The 5,436-nt window shown below is 30.3% G+C and overlaps 2 non-coding genes across 2 annotated transcripts; both read left to right on the plus strand.

The window, feature by feature from the left end:
* Window positions 1-2,229: 2,229 nt before the first annotated feature.
* Window positions 2,230-2,302, plus strand: TRNAM-CAU (transfer RNA methionine (anticodon CAU)). Its single transcript has one exon. It is a non-coding gene; the product is annotated as a tRNA-Met (tRNA).
* Window positions 2,303-5,011: 2,709 nt separating this feature from the next.
* TRNAM-CAU (transfer RNA methionine (anticodon CAU)) lies at window positions 5,012-5,084 on the plus strand. Its single transcript has one exon. It is a non-coding gene; the product is annotated as a tRNA-Met (tRNA).
* The last annotated feature ends 352 nt before the right edge of the window (window positions 5,085-5,436 follow it).

A 5,436-nucleotide genomic window follows, 5' to 3' on the forward strand; every position in this document is an offset into this window, starting at 1 on the left:
TCTCTCGTGATACGCCAGAAGATTCAGGAGCTCGGATGGGAAGTTCTCATAAATCAACCCTAGAGTCTGAATCTGGCACCAAGTGACTTCTATCTGTTTATTTCTATGGTAAACTTCCTTTGTGTACAATTTGGTCTCAATAGACGCCTATGAAAATTAGTTGTCTGAGCTTTCTTCCAAAATGGACATGGGCTTCTACAAGAAAGGTCTTAGTAAGTTGGATTCTGGTTGGCAACAAGTTATTGAACAAAACAGGGTATACGTGGCTTAAATAGGATGATTATGACCCATCTTATAAAGCATTGAAACTAAGTGAAAAATACGCAATCACTTTTTCCCCAACCTATTGTAAAATGTCGAGGTTTGGTGTAATCTAAAGAAATGTTGCGTATTTTCAAAGTAAAATTATTTTATCAACAATTATATAGTGGGTAAGTATATCTTGATCTTATAATATAAAAATGCTCTGGGTCAATATTATTTATAAAAATAAATAATAAAAAAAATGAAATTAGTCATTAGTAGTATTAAGTTATAATATAAAATAAGATAATATGTAGTTTTACTTTGATACTAGGTTAAACTGAATTAAAAAGTCGTCGATATGTTTTAATATTTTAACTCTTGTTTTTTTTTTCAAATTTAAGAGTGTTCCTTTAATTTTATGTATAACTACTCATTAGAAACTATTTGTTTCCTACAATAATTTTTAATAAAATGACTTATGTGAATATTAACTTAAAAACTTTAAATTTATGGCATAACTTCATTAATTTTAAGAAATTTAATAGGTACAATAGTTTTTTTATTATTATTTAAAATCAAATAATTTACTTTTCATATAATATACATTTTTTTTCAATTATGAGAGTCATTTAATAGTTAAATGGCTACAAAAGAACATGCTTGTGTCTAAAACCAATTTTAGGGGGACTGGAGGCATGTGGTATCGACTCTGCTCTTGATTGGTGCCCCAAGTAAGAGGTATTTTTTTAACTTTAATATTTTGACTTTCTTTTAATATTCAGTTGGGGAAAAAGTAATTTCGTATTTTTCGCTTTATTTTAATGTTTTATAAGAAATATGACAATAATTTAATTTAAGCCAAGTTCTGTTCGATAACTTGTTACCAACGAGAATCCAAGTTGATAATGCCCTTTTTTGTAGAAGTGCTTGTTTCTATTGGCAAATGACTCGGAAGTAAGAGAAAATATTTTCCCACAACGAAAGCAAATAAGTTCGACAACATGTAAATTCTTGGAATGCTTGGATCTGTTTGACAAATCTAGGTATATTGCATTTGGTCATTGGAGATACAAATTTAACTCATTTAACATTTCTAAGATTTAATTTTGTTGGCTTCATCGATTCAGCTGACAAAACTTCGTTGCAAATGACAAAATGTGGCTTCTTCATACCCCCTTCAACTTGGCATTGTATTAGCAAGGCTTGGGGGTGTATTAGAGCCATATTTTCTTTAAACATTCCTATGGAAGTAAGAGAAAATACTTTTATGTTAAACAATACACCAAAAAGAAATAAATATGGCCTTTAATATGTATTTTAAATAAAATACACTTTATTATATAGAAAACCACACATCAAGGGCATTAGCATGATAATATTTCGGGAAGGGGTTGGTTTTTGTGATTTCTAAAAAAAAATTCCAAAATTGCTCCGCCACATAATTTGGTCGCATGTCCTTTTTTCAGTATAAATATCTTGAATCAGTTATCAGTTCTCAACGTACTAAGCTACGAAATATCCCCCAGGCATCTCATCCTCAAAATATTTTATTCGCCAATCCAGACAATATAAATCCATTTTTGTAAAAGTTACTCAATAGAGATATTTTATGAAAAATGGTTCACAAAAGGGATCAAATATGTAGGATTGAATACTTTTTTGGGTGGGAGGGGCCAAACATTTCCCTGAAAGGACTATATTAAGGATTTCTTAACTTTGACAGGGTTGAATGAGAAAAATAAAATTTTCTAAAAGAGACATTAATTAAAAAGTAATTGTTGATAATACAAATACTTTCTCCCTCGCTTTCGGGTTTCTTTAGTTTAAGGAAGATAAACAAATTTTAAGGCGTTAGTATTAGGAATTTGCTGTTTATATTTTGCTCTTAGGATTTTCAGAGTTAATCTGAAATCGAAGGAATAATATTTTCTTATCTTTAATTTTACAAAATAAAAATTAGAAAGTAATTTTAGAAAGATACCTGCCTCGGTAGCGCAGTAGGCAGCGCGTCAGTCTCATAATCTGAAGGCCGTGAGTTCGAGCCTCACCCGGGGCATTCTTATTTTTAAATTTAGTTTGGTTGAGGCTAAGATAGATATATTTTTCATGAAAAGGGAGGAAAATATGAAGAGGTGTTTCTGTTTTATTTGTAAGAATGTAACAATTCAATATTGAAAAAAAAAAAATAATGATTTCTTAAATGGTATTCCTAAATCATCAGCAATTCTTGCAATTTTTTGTCACTTTTTTTCTTACTACCCTTATATGTATTGAGCACATTAATTAATTAGCTGTGAACAGTTTCCAGAAACATATCAAGGATGAACTCTGCGTTGGAAAGAACTGGCAAATCACCTTTTAATTTCCAGTATTTTTGTAGTCTTTTTCATGAGAAGGAAAGGTTGAAAGATTCAATAAAGATAACTATCTGTTTATTAAAAGATATTAAAACTATTTCAATCTACAAAATTCACTTGAATCCCATTTATGACGCTAAATAAAAGTTTTTTGTGGTCACACGCCACTCCCTGTGAGATATATGTAAACTCAATAATGCTGTGAATACAAAAAGTGATAACTTAGAAGAACTTTATGTTTGAAAAAGAAAGCAACCGGAAAATAAATAATAATAATGCTAATATTGTCAAACTGAAAATGGTTTTGGAAAAAAGCAGTTCAGCTGTCGTGACGTATACTGTGATTAGTTGCATCCAGAAAAGAAAAAAAAGTCCCATCCTGTTTTTTTTTGGATAAAAAAATATCCTTTAATTACTCATATGTAAATCTTATATTCTACACCGAGTCCAACACAGATTTACAATTATAACGTTCCAACAAATCATCAATGTTACATTTTGTCATTCATGAGCACAAACACTTCTTGAAAGTCTCCACTTTATATTTGTATGTTCTCTCTTCAAACATGAAAGAATAATGATAACAAAATCTACTAAGGGCAAAATAACTATTCATTGAAATTATATAGTTTTCAATCAAAATAATGAAACACACTCTGAAAAATGCAAAGCATTTACAACTCTGAGTACAATTATAGAGCGTTTTCTTGTGACATCAGAATTGTTGTTTTTGGACTTCTTCAATGCCTATAAAATCAAATTTTAGAAGAATAAATACATTTTTTTTAACAGTGAAATTGAGAAAATGATAAACTATTATATGAAACTGACCTATAAAAGGACTTTACCCTTTACTGTCTATCAAAACTGTATACTTCTAATACACCAGTTCCCAAACGTTCCTTTTTGTTTCTGTGACCCCTTGATATGATTTCCCAAGTTCTAAATTACGAAAACCAAGAAATATCAGAAAAACGGGTTTTCTTGCTTCTTTTTTACCAGACCTATAATCTTTGGAGGAGTATTTGAAGGTGTATCTTCTGCAAAAAGTATGTTTCCGTATTTATTTTTGATAACTAAGAAGTTTAAAATCCTGTTTTACAAAAGTATGATGTTGGAAAAGGAAGGGGAATAAGACTGCAAACTCTTGATCCAAAATTATGTAACTAACTTTTGTGGAAAATCGGGTTTTGTTGAATTGCAGGTAATGAGTTTAATGAACTCATCATATGCATTCTTCTGGAATATCTGCATCTCTGATGGTAAATGGGATTCTAGCAAAGCAAATTATCTGTCAGATGAATTAGAAAAATATCTTGAAATTTCATCTTCATGTTTATTTTGGGCAGAAAGTATTCTTCTATTTATAATTTAATGTAGAACATACTTTTCTACAAAGAAAGCAAATAAGTTCGACAACATGTAAATTCTTGGAATGCTTGGATCTGTTTGACAAATCTAGGTATATTGCATTTGGTCATTGGAGATACAAATTTAACTCATTTAACATTTCTAAGATTTAATTTTGTTGGCTTCATCGATTCAGCTGACAAAACTTCGTTGCAAATGACAAAATGTGGCTTTTTCATACCCCCTTCAACTTGACATTGTATTAGCAAGGCTTGGGGGTGTATTAGAGCCATATTTTCTTTAAACATTCCCATGGAAGTAAGAGAAAATACTTTTATGTTAAACAATACACAAAAAAGAAATAAATATGGCCTTTAATATGTATTTTAAATAAAAGACACTTTATTATATAGAAAACCACACATCAAGGGCATTAGCATGATAATATTTCGGGAAGGGGTTGGTTTTTGTGATTTCTAAAAAAAAATTCCAAAATTGCTCCGCCACATAATTTGGTCGCATGTCCAAATTTTTTTTTCAGTATAAATATCTTGAATCAGTTATCAGTTCTCAACGTACTAAGCTACGAAATATCCCCCAGGCATCTCATCCTCAAAATATTTTATTCGCCAATCCAGACAATATAAATCCATTTTTGTAAAAGTTACTCAATAGAGATATTTTATGAAAAATGGTTCACAAAAGGGATCAAATATGTAGGATTGAATACTTTTTTGGGTGGGAGGGGCCAAACATTTCCCTGAAAGGACTATATTAAGGATTTCTTAACTTTGACAGGGTTGAATGAGAAAAATAAAATTTTCTAAAAGAGACATTAATTAAAAAGTAATTGTTGATAATACAAATACTTTCTCCCTCGCTTTCGGGTTTCTTTAGTTTAAGGAAGATAAACAAATTTTAAGGCGTTAGTATTAGGAATTTGCTGTTTATATTTTGCTCTTAGGATCTTCAGAGTTAATCTGAAATCGAAGGAATAATATTTTCTTATCTTTAATTTTACAAAATAAAAATTAGAAAGTAATTTTAGTAAGATACCTGCCTCGGTAGCGCAGTAGGCAGCGCGTCAGTCTCATAATCTGAAGGCCGTGAGTTCGAGCCTCACCCGGGGCATTCTTATTTTTAAATTTAGTTTGGTTGAGGCTAAAATAGATATATTTTTCATGAAAAGGGAGGAAAATATGAAGAGGTGTTTCTGTTTTATTTGTAAGAATGTAACAATTCAATATTGAAAAAAAAAATAATGATTTCTTAAATGGTATTCCTTAATCCTTAGCAATTCTTGCAATTTTTTGTCACTTTTTTTTCTTACTACCCTTATATGTATTGAGCACATTAATTAATTAGCTGTGAACAGTTTCCAGAAACATATCAAGGATGAACTCTGCGTTGGAAAGAACTGGCAAATCACCTTTTAATTTCAAGTATTTTTGTAGTCTTTTTCATGAGAAGGAAAGGTTGAAAG

The sequence above is a fragment of the Lepeophtheirus salmonis genome, chromosome 2, assembly GCF_016086655.4.
Source record: "Lepeophtheirus salmonis chromosome 2, UVic_Lsal_1.4, whole genome shotgun sequence".
Lineage (NCBI taxonomy): Eukaryota > Metazoa > Arthropoda > Copepoda > Siphonostomatoida > Caligidae > Lepeophtheirus > Lepeophtheirus salmonis.